Here is a 16,334-nt window from a genome sequence, read left to right on the forward strand (position 1 = left end):
TGAAAAACAGCTTTGTTGGGATATAATTCGGAAAACAGGCACTTCTCCCCCGGGAAGCACACAAGCCATGGATTTTACTGTATCCGCAAGATCATGAGCCATCATTGCTGTCTAAACCCAGAACCTCCTCGTCACACCCCCTGCAACTCTCCTGACCATCAGTGGTCACTATCTTCTCCTCCCTGGCCCCTGGCAACCACCCATCAACCATCAGGGTCTATAGATGTGTCCATTCTGGACATTTCGTATGAGTGGGATTGTATAATGCGTGGTCCTTCGTGCCTCTTCCACTCAGCAAGATGCTTCTGAGATTTATCTCCATGTTGTAGTGTGCATTAGCACCAGTTTCTTTACATGGCTGAATACTATTCCACTTTATATGTGCAACTCACTTTATTCATCTGTTCGTCTCCCTCCCACTCCATCCCTTCTCAGCTCTGAAGACTGACCCCAGGGCCTTGTATGGGCTAAGCACCTGCTCTGTCTCTGAGCTATACCCTTAGCCTATCTGTTCCTCTCTTGATGGTCATTTGGATGTTCCTGCTTTTGGCTATTTGGGGTCATCGGCTGTGAACATTCATATACAAGCTTTTGTGGGGTTGTGCTTTCATTTCTCTTGGGCATGTTTAAGAGTGAACTTGCTGGGTCACAAAAAGCCAAGTTTAATCATTTGAGAAACGGCCTGTTTTCCGTCTCCTCTGTCTTCCCACCCTGGACCACACAATGGCCCCTTGACTGTTGTCTTTTCCTCCAGCTGTGTCCTCTCCAGACCTTTCTGTTTGGTTTTTAATCTCTCCTCTTAATTGGTAATCAAATGAGTGAAGCTGCATTGTAGATTCTCTTCCACCACTAAGTTGGGGATTTTCCTCCTCCATAGGGCTGACATTTGGGGCCTCAGAGTCCACCGTGGGGACCTCCCTGGGCACTGCAGGCTATTTGGCAACACCCCTGCCCTCTGATCACTGGGTATCGATAGTGGCCTCCTTTGCCCCGAGGTCATGACAACCCAAAATGTGTCCAGATTTTGCCAAATGTCCCCTGGGGAAAAAAATGGCCCAGTGGAGAGCCACCATTGTGTGACGAACTCGATGTAGAGAGTGGCCAAGGGCATTGCCCACTCTCTGCCCATCATAGAAAGAGTTTTAGCCAATTCCCCTTTAACAGAGCAGGAAATTAGACAAATGTAAATTTAGAAGGAATTTTAACAATAAATTTAGAATCCAAAAGGGTTTTACAAGCAATTTGCCGTTAATGAGGGTATTTAGTTGACCAGATTCCCTACTTTTTTAGAATTTTGGTTAATAAGTATCAGCTTTATGGGATTCCCGAGTACCCTGGGTTAGGCAGGCTGTGCGGTCCTGCCCATTAAGGAGACATTTTCTCAAAGTCTTTTTTGGGTTGCTTGGCTCAGACTTTCACCCAGGATCAGAACTTCAGGTGAGTCGTGGTAACAGGAAGGGTTGGGGGAGAGACTGTTAGAACCAGAGGCCCCACGACAAACGTGGTCCATTTTTAAGGGCTTGATGTTAATTTCTAGAACATTCCGTCAATATCAGCCTTGAACTGAGCCTGAGATGCAGACATGAACACAGTTGCTCGGAGCCAGTGTGACTTTCAGGGTCTGAGATGGTCCCTGGCTTTTGCAGTGGGTGGGACTGGAGACCTCATTAGTAAACTCCTGTTAAAATGTGAGTCCTCTTAGCTGGATATATCCAAATACAAGAGGTATCTTTCCCCGCTGGCAGAATCAATAAATTTGCACGATGCACATTAAATGTTTAATTAAAGCTCAATGTGCAAGCATTTTCTGGAAGTTATAAAAGCCCTCTGCAGGAGGCCTGGAAGCTAGGGGTGCCTGTGGATTTGCCAGGGCTCCATCCATCAGTCACCAGGGGCCACTTCCTTCCGTTGCTCTTTTGTATGTGAGTTATGTTGCATGTCTCAAAGCTGATGATGAACGTATGACCATGTTCGGGTGACCCCTAAGATTACAAACACAGGAGCCTTCAGGAGCAAAACAGGTGGCCAGAATCTCCCTCCTGCCAGCATTGACACTGACCCCTCTACAAGGAAGGGGAACTGGAGGCTCTGCACAAGGCCCATGCTGGGGGAACAGAAGGATTCCAAGAGCAATTTGAAGCTGCAAGGGGAAAGTGTGAGAGACGGAATTGCACTCCTTTGGCTCTCCTTGCCAGAGAGAGTGCCCGGGTCTTGGAGCTGGATGCGTTCCTGAGCAAGATGCCAGGCTCAGATGACGCACCCTGGGCGCTCTCACACCGCGGGATGGAGCCTTATTTAGTAGCTGTATTAATTGAACCCTCACGCTGTGTGGCTTGGTGGAGTTCACATCAGAACATCTCCTCGCCGCTGGAGATGTCCCTTCCTGAGTTCCTTCGCCCTCCAGATCGGAGCTCTTCCTGGCTGATTTTCTTTTTCATTCACCTTTGCCTAGGCGTTCCCTGAGTGTCTGTGAATGGTGCAGCTGTTTGTCCCGATCTTTACCTTTATTGAGCATCTATTCAGTGTCAGCCACCACAGTAAGTGATTTACCCGCAACATCTTCTTCAACCTCCACGGGCGCCCCAGGAGGTGGGATGGGTGACTTCCCACACCCTGTGTTTGTCTCTCTGCTGGCTTTTCTACCTTTTCCTGGTAGCCCTGGTTTCTTCTACCTCCTTCTTCTTTTTCTTTTCCCTTCCCTTTGTCCTTAACCAACTCCACCTTGGAAGGGTAAATGTCATCTTTTGACTGCACATTCTAGTGTCTTCTTGAATTTAAAAATCTGGTCCCTGACTCTGTTCCAGCCTCAGTTTGAGCCACACCCTCGGGGCTTCCCATATTCCAGCCACACACACCAGCTTTCTTTTCTGCTTCTCCATGCTCTTTCCCACCCCAGGGCCTTTGCACACGTTTTTTGCTCTCTTCCACTGTAATTCTCTTTAATCTTATTTGCTTAGTTAACGCCATACACCCAGTACCATCTTTGTGTAGCTTGTGGGCTAAGAATGTTTTTGTGTTTTAAGGAGTTTGTTTGTTTGTTTAGAAGAAAAAGAAGGAGAAAGAAGAGAAGGAAATAAGGAGAGGAGAAGGAGAAGCCTCAGCCGTAGCAGCACTCGTATACTGCATGGTCCATGACACTTACGATGGCTTGCTCTGCGGCCCTTACAGGAGATGTCTGCAGCTTTCATAGAGATCCTGGGTCCAAGCGGGCAACTCCACAGGCAGGGATGTTTCTGCCTGGTTCATCCTTTGCCCCAAATGCCCAGTTCAAAGCCTCTCACAAAGCAGGCGCTCAATAACTTGGTGAGATGGAAGAATGACTGAGGAGTCCTCGTCTTCCCTCCTTTGTGCTTCCCTAAGCGGCAGGAGCCCGCCAGAGCGCTCAGGCTCCACCAATAGCCGAGGACCCTTCTGCAGCCTGGGCCCCCAGTGCCGCCCCTGCTCATGGAGTCTGCACTGGGCCTCGCCCCACTTCTGCGCATTCCCCCACATTCCTCCTCCTCGTCCTGGGAAATCTCGTTGGTCAATTCCCGTCTCCCCGGGGAATTTTTCTCTGAGCCTCAAGAAAGCCTGGATGGTGTTTCTTCCTGCTCCACACCTCTTTGGCCTACTTGTACCCAAACTCTGACGCCTCCGTCTCGTAATTGCTTTTTGGAGTGTTTCTCTCTCCGTCAGGTGCGGGGTGCCGGGGGACAGGGATGCTGCTGCTGTTCATCTTGCATTCCTGCACCCGCGATGATCCGCAGCCCACATCGGGCACTCAGAAGACGTGTCGGATGGACAGGTTGAGTGGATGGACGGATGAATGAGCAGGGGGGATGATTGAAGGCCAAAAGCCATTCCCCTTCACCGGTGCGTCGGGAAAGGAATCAGAGGTTGGTTTTTAAACACATCTAAAACTCTTTTTGTGTTACCAATGTCAAGATGTGCTTGGCACGTACCTTTATGACTCATGGCTGATTTACAGAAGAGTTGTTTTATTCCTTAATTCCAATGCAGGTGGCTTTCGGGGCTCCTTGGCCTGCCTGTGACTGGCTCCCAAGTGCTGTGGAAGACTGTTGGGGGGCGGGGGAACACCTGCTCGATCTGAGTTCAAAACTTGCAGCGAGGTGCAATCCAAGCAGGCAGAGAACTGGTAGGGAATACGTGGGAATTCATCCTCTTCAGGGTGGTGAGCATCATGGATTTGTTATTCATTTATTTTTCTATTTTAATTTATGGAACTATTGTCCTAATATTATTTGGCCAATAAAGAAAATAGATATCTGGTCGTTGGAGGCATCTCTGCTTGGATCCTTGGATTGCAAATCAGTAATAAGAGGAAGGACATTTTTTCAAGCCTGTGTCTGAGAAGTTGGAGGTATCAGCATACAGACAGTGAACACCCATAGGGTGGAGGCAGTGGGGAAACCGGTGCTTCACTTGTGTGTCATAGTGGGGTGGCTGAAAGTCAGTGATCCTGAATGAGACTTAAGTTCAAATTACCTAATAAGCCATGGTGCTATTCGGAATGACTTTTCCTCTCTCCCTAGATCTTGGCTGCTCTAACACTCAGTTGCTGCAGATATTTAATAAGATGATGTGTACAGTCGGCTCAGCACAGAGCCCAGCATGCAGCAAGGGCTCAGTTTACACTGGCTCCTAGAGCAGGCAGAATTCTCAGAGGTCCCCCAAGATGGCCACCCTCATCCCCAGGACTGTGAATACAGCGAATGTCATTCATGAATGTGACACCTGTGACTAGATCATGTTCCATGGCAAAAGGGATTTTGCAGATGGACATAAGGATACAAATCTATTGACCTTAAGATGAGTTATCCAGAGGGTCTCATCTAACTCATAAGCTCTTGGAAAACAGAGGGATTCTGTAGCTGGAAGCAGGAAGGGGGAGTCAGAGAGATATAAAGCCTGAGAAGAGTTCAGTGTTGTTGCTAGATAAGGATGTGAGAAGCTAACAACCCCCCACCCCACTCGACAGCTAGTGGAGAAACCAGGACCTCAGTCCTGTAACTATAGTTAGACTAACTCTGCGAATGATCCGAATGAGCTGGAAAGCAGATTGTGCCCCCCAGGCATTCACTGAAGAGCTCAGCCTGGTAAGTCCCTAACCGGAGAACTCAACTGAGTGCATTTAGAAGTCCCTAACCGGAGAACTCAACTGAGTGCATTTAGAAGTCCCTAACCGGAGAACTCAACTGAGTGCATTTAGAAGTCCCTAACCGGAGAACTCAACTGAGCGCACTTGGACTAGTGTCCTCTAGAACTGTGACATAACAGGTGCGTTCATTTCAAGCTGCTACGTCAGCAACAGGAAACACTACAGCTTTCGTTATTATTGCACCAATAGACTCATTTCAGCCCGGGTGAGGCAGTGCACTGGGGGTTATTATTGTTTGCTTATAGCTGAAGAAACTGAAATTCAGAGAAGTTGAATTTCAAGCCCACACAACTTCTAAGTGGTGGTGGTGGGGAACAGAGGCTCAAACCCAGGTCTTCTGATAATTTCTGTGTGTTTTGACCTGTCACCACCTCTAGGCCTCTATGCCTGGGGCCTCAGTAGCCTCCCCGGTGGGTCTGAGTTTGTTCTCTCTGGAAACCTCCATCCTTGTGGATGGGAGGCTGGAGATGACCTGTGCTGTTCTGTCTAGAACCTTGATCTGACTGGAAGCAGCTGTGGGCGCAGAGCAAGCCAATTTCAGATTGGACTGTAGTCCCTGCTCTGTCCTGGCCCAGAGCCCATGGGCATGACCTCCTGATAGCTACAGGCTGCTTCATGTTGAATCCAGTATATCCCTTCCTGGGGGAAGAAAGGTAGGCACTGGGCATGATTTGGATGACATCTACTTATGAAGTTGGAGCAGGCCAGAGACAGGAGATTGTCAGGGAATTTGTGCTTGGCTTGTGAACTCCTAGCTTCCTGGCTGTGCCGGGAACTTGGCCACTCTTTAAGAGCTATTGAAGTCAATGGCAAAATATCCATCACCACTGGTAAGGGCTCTGTAAAGGCTTAGATACTACTGCACTACCTCTCTGTCGATTGGAGTCTGGAACCTGGGAGTTTGCAGGGGGCATTTTACCTCCTGAGGATCATGGTGGACTTTTGCATAGAGAGTATTGGCTCAATTCTAGGCCCATGAGGCTCCTAAGAGCTCAGTGCTATTCTTGCTCATTTAAAAGGCAAAGGAATTTTAATAGTCCAAGGGATGGAATTCCTCCAAGCCACTCAGGCCCTTGCTCTCTGCCATGGCTAAGATTGATTTGGACACCTTAGACTGAACCTTAGAACTAGCCATAAGAAAGGGATTCTGTCCTGAATGGAAGCCAAGCTGGGTAACTCAGAACCTGAGCTAAGACTTCCTTGGGTCAATAGGACTATCCAGCTGCCCGTAGCTATGGATACCTGGTGAGGAGGAGCTGGAATGCTGGAACGCAGGCTCATTGCTGAGCTGCAGACTCTATTGGGATGACCTAGAGCAGAACTGACTCGCCACAGTGCTCATCGGGTTCTACGGTGGCCCACAGGTGGACTAGGATCACATGCCCATTCTGCTGTGAAGGTCTCATGAACTTCCCTGAATCCTTAAAGGCATCCATGGCTCTAGAAACCCTGATGTAAAAAGAATTCAGAAGAAGAAATACACCTGTGGAAATAAAGAAGAGTTCTGGGATATGACAGCGCCCACCAGAGTACTCTCACCCTGCAAGGTAAAACCCGTGAGCAAAGCCCAGCAGTGAACTGGAAATCACAAGAAGGATCTCAGCTGAAAAGAAAGCAATGAATGAGAAAACAGAAATATTCTAGGGCTTCCATACAATGAAGTTTGCATTTATCTTCCCATACCGACTTGAGGCCACAGGAGAAGGGGTGGGTGTGGAAATGGAGGTCCCAGCGTAGGAGAGAATGAGAGAAGATATTTATTTCAGGATGTTGGGAGATTTTAGTTTTCAACTTCTTTTCACGGACAAACACGTACCCCCAGAGGTCGGAAGTGACAGCAGATACTGTAATGTACCAGGCACAGAAGGCCTTGGGGAGACTCCAGACCCCTCTCACTGTCTTCTGACAGCTGTCATTCAAAGCGATCACAAAGGCCTATTGCCACATGCACCTGGCAGTCTTCCTCACCTTCCTTCCGGAGGGCAGAGGCCAAGCATCAAAGCCCTCTTTCAGAACCATCCACAGAGCCACGCTAACCTCACCTTTTGGGGGCAGATCCAATCACATTTGGGGGAAAAAAAAAGAGATTATGTGAAAGATAAATGACTTAAAAATTAGCTTATTGAACATTTTGATATATCATATTCATTATTCCTTTTACTGATTATGAAAGAAAACACAAGAAAAGCAGAAAATAAAGCCATGAATGAAGATAGTGCCTGAGAAGCACTGGTCGCCAGGACTGTTTGCCTTCAAGCTCTTTATTGTGATGCACCCGCGCACACACACACGAGCACGTTTGCAAATGTGTAATTAACAATATTTGCAACAGAATCGGGATCAGAGTCACTTCCTAATATATCATCAATATTTTCCCAGGTCATTGAACGCTCTTTGAAAGCATGTCTTTATTGGCCACATAAAATTTAATTGTGTGATTATAAAATAATTTATTTTTATTATTTTGTTTATTTGGGGACATTAATTTCCTTTCCAATCTTCAGTAATAGAACTGCAACTTTGACCTATATCCTTGTATATGATTGCCGAATATCTGATGGTTTCCTTAAGATAATTATCAAAAACTGGGGTTACTAATGAGAAAACATACATATTCTGGGGCTTTGATACAACAAAGTTTACATTTATCTTGCCAGTGTCATGTTTTTAAAATTCTACGTCAATTTGCAAGACAGTATTTTTTTTTTTTAACAGCACTTTAAACACCTGCTCTGGATTTTCTTCCTTGAGGAGTCTGTGTTCTGTCTGCACACTCACCCCCACCTTCAAACTCAGTAGCATCCCCTGAAAGCTTCCAAGGAGCAAAGGAGGGGTGAGGAACAAGGGACAAAGGAGGCAACTCTGTAAAGATAAGCATGTGTGTTTTCACCTAGTCACACAGGGGTACGTTAAATAAAGGCATAAATAAGAACACAAGGCCAAATAGTTTACTTCCAAACAGACCATGCAAAGCATCTTTGAGAGTTCTGTTTAAATCTTTAGCTCTTCAAATGAACTACTCAGCCACAGGCTCTTACCCCGGGGTTCTCAGGAAAGCATAGCATGCACCATTTGTCTCCATCTCTGTTGAAGAAGCAGAGAATCCAAAGCCACATAAGGTCACCCTACAGGCCAGGTCCCATACCAGGCTCCATCACACCCATTCCTCCTTTGTGCTCACAAGATTCTCTTTTCTTTAATTCTGCGCATAGAGGAGTCAATGGCAAGGTCAAAGCTGATCAAGGTCAAAGCTGGTCAAGGTCAAGGTCAAGGTCAATGTGAACCCTGCTCTGCCTGCTCCACATTCCATGCTCAAGTCACTATGTCTGCTCACCAGTTCTTCTAAAGACCCTTGCCCTGGAGCCACTGGGGACAGCCCAGCTCCCATGCTTCCTTCTCAGGGCTTCAGCATGACCTGGGGGGGGTCAAACCTCTCCAGGGAGCAACACCTGACACAGAGGTTTCACCTTCCTCACAGCTGGGCCCACGCGTGACCACGAGTGAGTCACGAGTGAAAGATGGAGCCGTCTCTCCTCGCTGCGGTGCTCTGGCCCCCAAACCACATTCATGTTTTCATATAAGTGTCGGGATGATTCAGCGGAAACTTCTGGTCAAACGGATCACCATAGCAACTTTCAATAGACATCCAACATGCAAATTAGAGAGTGGAAAGGGACAAGTTTCAATAGCCTCAAACCACCGTCCTCCGAACCCGAACCCTGCGTGGATTGAATCCCAGATGCTTTGAAGGGGTAACGCAGAGTCAGCAGCGGAAGTCCATTTCACACCTGCCAGGTCTGCTGGGGACCTTCAGATGCTAAGAGGAGATAAGCAAAGGCCTCTGTGTGGCTTCTGAATTCTTTGTCTAGCAGGGAAGACATGTAGAGCAGGGTTGGGAGGCTGGGGTTCACATTTTCCCCATGTCATTCATAAACCTCCGGGTCTTGGCCAACTTGTGAGAACTCTGAGCTGTAGGATTTTCACCTGTAAGAAGGGGATGGGAGTGGTGCCCAACAGGGGTGTGGTGTCTGAGTGGTGAGAGGGGGGTGGTTGCAGGTATTAGTCTCTCAGTGCACAGCATATTTGGACCTTCTGAAGCATAGTTTATCTTTAGGCCTCAGCCTTCTGTTGAAGTGAGTTTTGAATATCTGCTTTCAATATCCAGAATGTGCGTGTGTGCGTGCGTGCGTGCGTGTCTGGGCATGCTTATTTAATGACTCCTTTCCCCTAATTGACCAATTTACTCCATCAAAACAGACTATAGAACCACATCCATAGGTTAATTTTTTTCTTTCACAATAACAGAAGCAAAGCCAGAAGAGGCTGGACTGTTACCCAGAGGACTAGATGTACTTTTTGGCCACTTGGGAATGTATGGTTGGGAGTGGTGGGTGTACTCCTGGTGACACTCACGGCTCTGCTTTCCAGAGACTCACCTGTAATTCCAACACTGAGTTTCAGGTTTGGCAAGAGGCACATAAAAATGTTCTCAAGGTGTACTGATGAAAAAAAAAAAAAAAAAGAAAGAAAGAAAGAAATCCAGGCTTCAAGGAGGATCAGCTTTGCATCTCTCAACCTGCCTTCACAGATGTGAGAGGGGCGGGACTTGACCTGGGACTTCTTGGGAGCAGGAGTTGTCTCTGGCAGGAGATGTGGGCACTCGATAGCATCAGCTGAGATATTAACATGGTGGGAGAGAGCGTGATGTGACGCACGGTTCACCTGCTGTGCAGCAGAAAGATGGAATCGAGTTGGACGATTCTGATGAATCAAGTCACAGGCCTGCCTCCCTCCTTGCCAACAGGAGAGAGAGGAGAGGGACGGAGCGCTCAGCTCATGGGGCAGGCCCTTTCAAGTTCAGGCACAATCTGTAAGTTGAGAAGAAGTCAGTTTAGAGAAGTCAGTTTATCCCACAAACATTCACTGAGCACCTTCTGTGAGTGACCCTGCTCCAATGTCAGTCCCTGCCCTCCAGGAGGCATGGAAGAGGATGGATGGATGGAGTCACAGTCCTATGATCGAGGCCAGCACAGGATGCCCCAGGACAGTGCCAAGTTGCACTACAGGCAGAGAAATACTAGCTGGAGATATCAGCAAAGCTGCTCTTCCACCTCCAAAATATACTTCTGTTGACAGCAATTTAAAACACAAATCAAATTTATTATTGTGGGAAAAGCTAAACTTTGTTGGACTTCTTTCACTTCCCTTCCTGCCTTGCATCTCCACTTTTAATTACATGTCAGGTGACTACCATCTTTTATCATCCAGTTCTTAGAACCTCCAGCCACATGTGGGAGCCCAGAATCTCCCTCCTCCACATCTGGGGTTTTGGGGAGATTTCTAAGAGAAGGTGATATCTGAAATGAGCCACTCATGCTGCAAACTATGATGGGGACAGGCACACCGAGAGGAGGAAGAACAGGGGAAGATGCCTGGACTCTAGCATCCTGGACCAACAGTGCTGGGGTCCTAACCTTCCATCCCATTCCACATCCAAGTACCTGTGGGCATGGGAAGTGACAGCCAACCGCACTGGGCCCGTTTGTGCTGAAGTTAGGTGGTACCGTATGGCACTCGTAAGCATTCTCTCCTGGAGTCAGGGTTCCAAAGTGCTGCACCATTGTTGCTATTGCCTCTTGGAAAACAGACCCCTGCTGCTCCTGCTTCTATACTTTAGGAACAACATGGCGCCGTGAGGACTACGTACTCAGGCACCAGTTTGTATACTGGGCACTCACCAATGCCTGCTCCCAGAGAGGAGCCATGCTGGGGGCTTCACCTGACCTTGAGCTTCTCCCTCCAGAGTGAGCCACTCAGGCAGAGTGTCTGAGGGTGACCTGTCATGGGGTAAGACCTCACAGAACAAGGATGCACAGAAAAATCCTCTGGAGTCCCAGGGTTCACAAGGGAACGAATCCCAGGGCTGTGCAGCTGCCCAATAGTACAAGTGGCCTCCACAGAATTCTCCAAAGTGAATATTACCTTAAAGTCAGCACATCGTAACTGTTTGCAAATCTATGATTCTGGAGCTTGTTGAAAGCACGCTGGGAGATGTTGGCGAGCAAGAACGATGGGGTAAGGCTTGCTGCATGCTTGTTAGGTGCCAACTCTGGCAACGTATTTCATGATCAACTGTCCTCTTCCAAACTCTGAATGACTAGAAAAATTCCCTTTCCAAATTGCAGAGGAAAAACTGACACCAAGAGAGGTGACTGTACTTGCTAGACACCGTAGTACAGGCAGGAAGGAGCCTTGTTCAGACTTTGCTCGGCTTTGCTTTCTGGAGATCTTGTCTCTTCTACAAAACGCAAGACTGGACTATAAAACTGCCCCCGGCTTAGCCCACAGGCCTTTGAGACACCACACAGGGAATGGGATCCAGGCTACCTTCACATACTAGGTGCTTCCCCTGAGTTTTTCATGGAACCCGTGTTTTATGGAGAGAATTCCAAGTATTCTTTTAACTAGACAGGCCTCATACTTCAACCTAAGGGGCTAAAGTTTGTAGAAAAAGCTGAGGTCAACTGGGGCAGGGAGGCTGTCACTCCAGCTAGGCCAGAGCAGAGCAGAGCCAAGTAAATATTTGTGAGGGCAAATGGTATCTGAGGACTACCTAGAAGGTTCCAGTGGCGCTGGGGCACTGGCACACCCACCTAGGACATCACTGTCCATTTCTGGACAGTATGGATCCAGCCCGATCATCGTTTCAGAAGGAAGCCAGCCTGCCTTCGGAGTAAACAGTTAACTCTTCTGGGCTGGCAGAAGAAATGATTATTCAAAAGTTGGTCCCCACATACAAATGCAAATGACATCCCGGGACACATGAATGCTAATTTCTCCAACGGAGTCTGTAGACAAATGCTAGTCATTAGAAACATTTCCGTGCATTTCTATTAGGCCGTCCTCTAAAAGACTTTTCAGACAAATATGTCATCAAGATATTCAAAACCATGTAATCTTATCCAAAGTTTCATCTATCAACAGCACAGTCTTCATCTCTTGCAGCTGTGTGTCAGAATGTGCGGGAAGATTACTCAGCTGATATGGCGGAGCTGGGAGGGGCCGCAGTCTCAGGGGTCCACAGAGCGCCCCAACAGCAGGGTCTGGGTTTTCAGGGTGGGCCAGGCCTTTCAGCCACAGGTGGAGAGGAGAGGCCAATGCAGGGGGAGTGTGGGGGGTGTTGGGGGGTGACCTCTAGCAGGTTAGAGGAGAAGTACTGGGCGGGCCCTTCCCCTGCACCTCCCCAGTGCAGTGCTACTGAGATTGACAGATTAAGTGAAAAACTGGGTGACTGGGAGCTCAAGATCTTGTCTTCACTGCCTTCTACAAGGCAAAACCTCAGGCCCCTAGCCTGCTCCCACGGAGGCTGGGGGTGAGGGGCCGTGGCTAGAGTCAAGTGACAACAGTGTCAAAGGCCCCTCTGGAGGCCTTGGCTGTAAGTCATTTGTCTCTGCAAATGCATGTGTATGCTTCTCTTCTCTCCCCTCCCCTTCCCTTCTCCCCTCCTCCCTTGCCTTCCTGGGGAAGAAGATTTGGTACAGGGAGTCTAGAGGGAGCCTTTGTGATATTCCCGGGGCTGCAAAATTTACTGCGATTTGCTTGCTCCTCAAGAGACTATCTGATTTGGGGTGGCTTTATTGAGTGTATGAATGGATGGTGACTTCGGGCAGTGATGAACATTTCTCTTAATCAATTCTGTAATGAAATAAATTCATCAAGTAATTTATCTGTTACTCTGTGAATTCGCCAATATGCACATTCATCTACCCACTCATCAACCATTCATTTATCCATCCACCCATCCATCCATCCACCCATCCATCCATCCATCCATCTCTATCCTTTGGTAGCAATGTCTGAGGAGCACAAGAGTATGGCATGACCATTATCCCAGTTCTGTGTCTGGAGACATGGAGGCACAGACAGGTTAAAAAATCAGAGGAAGATCTCCAGCTAATTAGAGCTGGTGTTAAAACTGGCTCACCTATTTTCTAGTTCACTCCATTCAATCCATGACCAACCATTTCTTGAATGATTGCCTTGCCCCAGGTACCCAGCCCGGGTACAGCAGCCGGAGGGTCAAGTCGTCTCAGACTGTCCCTAATCTCCAGGAGCTCCCCGTCATGAGTCAGAGCCAATTCAGGACAGAGCTGGCTGTCCTGAAAAGGTGTGGCCCAGATTCAATGGCAGCTGAAAGCTGGTGCCTGGAGTGAAACTGACATCACTGAAGGGTGACTGAGGGTCTTGGACCTCATCATCCAGCTTCCACGGGGACTTCGTCCAATGTTTGCCTTTTGATGATGGATGCATCGTCTGTAAACCTCATCTGACAGCTGTTGCTTTACAAGAAGACTCGAGGAGGAATAGGTCAGGGTGGGGCCAGCTCCTCTGCAGATGGACTTGGTAGGGAGCTGCACAATGTGTCTGAGAGCTGAGGAAGCAATCTGGGGACTGTTGGCTCATGCCTACTAAGTACATGGAGGCCTCTAGAAGGCATCACGAAATTATGAAAGACATTCTGGGTGGAGGAAATACGTGGGTGTGAATGATGACACAGAGATAGAGCAAGGTAAGTTTGCATTGCTGCAGCCGACAGGTGACATTTGATGACCGGGCAGTGGAGGGCATAGGGAGATCCAACAGCCAGAATGCACCCTCACTGTGAAGAGTCTCACATGCCAGCTGAGGAGTTTGACTTCAGGGAAGGCACAGAGGCATTTGCCAGGGGAAATTGAAATTCAGATTAGTGCTCGGGTAAGAACGCTTGGCAGCAGATGAGCAGGTGTGGAGGCAGGAGCACTAGTTAGTGATTACAGCTAGTTAGTTGGTGATTGCAATGGTTTAGATGAGGGTCTATCCAAGGCTCAAGGAGTTGTAATATGATAAAGACTTCAAATTCTCAAAATGTTTGGAAAAAAGAGATTGAAAAAGACATGTGATTAATTGGGAAATTAGCTGATGGAGAGGGAAGAGCCCAGCTTAGCTCTCAGGTGTGTAGCCTGGAAACTTGTGCAGACAGTTGTTTTTTAAACCTGGTTAGGGACCATGAGAGAGGAGATCAGCTCTGAGGACTATGAGATGCCCAGGGAAACTCCTCTCGGAGATGTCTTCTGGGTCGTTGAAAGCCTGGCTCTGGAGTCCTGAAGATAAAGAATTGGTGAGCAGTAGAAATTGTAGTCATGAGCAAATAGTTTGCATGCAGGCTAATAATTACTGCTTCTCCACCCACAGCAGGCATCACTAATCAATTGTGGAATTTTTTCCCCCATTGATTGCAAATACCTAAAGCATGATTCAGGCAGCTGTTAAGAACTGATTGGAGTTGGTATGGACATTGAATTCTGCTTGATGACTTTCATAGAGGCTGTGACTGAAGCTATGGAGGGACTGGAGGTGCCTTGTGTGGAGAGTGAGGAGTGGACCGAGGAGCCACATGTAGAGGCAGGCAGCTGTAGCTGAAGAGCGTTGGCTATGATGGAGGATGACCTGGGCTCAAATTGCAATGTCACCACTTAGTGTCTGTGTTACCTTTGGAAAGTTACCTAAACTCCCTGGGTTTTAATTTTTTATTTGCTCAACAACATCTCCTAGAGTTCTGGAGAGGATGACGGTAAAGTAGAATATTTAGACCAAACTGTTATATGCTAAGTGGTCCATAAATGTTATTTGAGGGTATAGAGGAGAGCAAAGATTAAAGGCTCCTCAGAGGCTATGACACTCTGACTTCCCTGGGATGTCTGAACTTGGACAGCCCAACCCAGTGACACTCCTCACCCCAGCAGATGGGCCAGCATTGGGGAAGAATTCTAAACTCTGCCTCCGTCCACCCCGAGGAGGACGGCATGTGGTTCCCATGGAGGCTCCGGTCCCTGATTGGGCTCAAATATGGCTTGGAGTTTTCATCTGTTGCCTCTTTAGGACTTTGCTTCCCAATTCTCAGGAGTTCCTGAGTCTGGAGTTTGGGGAAAGAGGTGCACACTTTGTGGATATTTGGGTCCGAATGGCTTCTGCTTGCCAAGACTGACCTGTGGGCAGGTGTCTGCTGCTGCCCCCAAGGAAAAGGAATAGGAGCGTAATTCCTTCAGGTCAAGAGGACACTTTCACCTTGGGCTGCCATGCCTGTCACCCGAGGAAGGCCGCGTAGCATGTCTAGAAAAACATGTGGAAACAACAAATCCGTACAGTTTATTTATTGGCCTGGTTGGCCATTTCCCAATCATTCTCCTCCATCTAAAGGCCCAGTGGCAGTCTTCTGGGTGTAGTATGGCGTATCGAGTGTTTAACAGAATGCCCTCAAATTTATGTAGCAAGTATCAAATTTATCTGAGTAAATAAACGCTTATGTTTTCTGAACTGCCTCCCTGCCCGCTCGGCCAGACTTCCATGATCTTTGCCAAGACGTGGGAACCACGTTCCATGGGCTTCATGACCACATGGTGCTGTTTCTTTTGTGGGGAGCCAGGGTGGGGGCTGGACTTCCAATGTTATTTTTCACTGCGAACGCACATGGCGTTGAGAGAAAAGGACGGCTCAGATTCTTGGCCTGACACGGAACTTCTGGTGACCTTGCTGAGGGGGCACATCAAGCCCTCAAGTTGTTGACCAATCAGAGGCCAAGGTAACAATCCCTGGACCATCTGGTTCCCAGCGCTCTGCCTCTCAGATGCTGAGTGCAGGATGGGGTTTGGGCCTTTGGGCTTCACTGGGGCTGTGCTGGTGGGTACCGGCGCCTCCAGTTGTAGAAGCCTTAGCTCATTTACTCTCCTACAGGAGAACATGTGGGGATGCTTCTGTGTGGGTGGGAAGAGAGAAAAGGCCAGAAAGACACCGACAGAAAAGAGAGCAAAAAAAAAAAAAAAAAGGATCAAAGGTCATGGTGACCTAACCAGAAGGAAGCTGAAGGATTTATTCACTCTTTGATTCTTGGGCCAGGATTCTGTGTCTGGTCTGTGCAGGGCTCTGGACTCCTGCAGGGATCCAGGTCACTGCAGTCCCTCACTGCATGGGCTTTACCATCTTGTAGGGACACAGTCGATAAACCAGTGATTAAATAAGGCAATTTCAGACAAATTGGCCAGATATGTATTAAGATGCTGATTTTCTTCTCCAAAGGGCTGACTTGATCATTTTCCAGAGGCAGCTCCTATTCCTGAACATTCCCTCTGGAATACAACCT

The 16,334-nt window shown here is 48.0% G+C and overlaps 1 long non-coding RNA gene across 1 annotated transcript; it reads left to right on the forward strand.

Moving 5' to 3' along the window:
• Positions 1–950: 950 nt before the first annotated feature.
• LOC139702690 (uncharacterized) lies at positions 951–4,315 on the forward strand. Its single transcript, XR_011705258.1, has 3 exons — positions 951–2,537; positions 3,044–3,875; positions 4,000–4,315. It is a non-coding gene; the product is annotated as an uncharacterized lncRNA (long non-coding RNA).
• Positions 4,316–16,334: the final 12,019 nt, after the last annotated feature.

This window comes from Marmota flaviventris, chromosome 18 (genome assembly GCF_047511675.1).
Source record: "Marmota flaviventris isolate mMarFla1 chromosome 18, mMarFla1.hap1, whole genome shotgun sequence".
Classification (NCBI taxonomy): domain Eukaryota; kingdom Metazoa; phylum Chordata; class Mammalia; order Rodentia; family Sciuridae; genus Marmota; species Marmota flaviventris.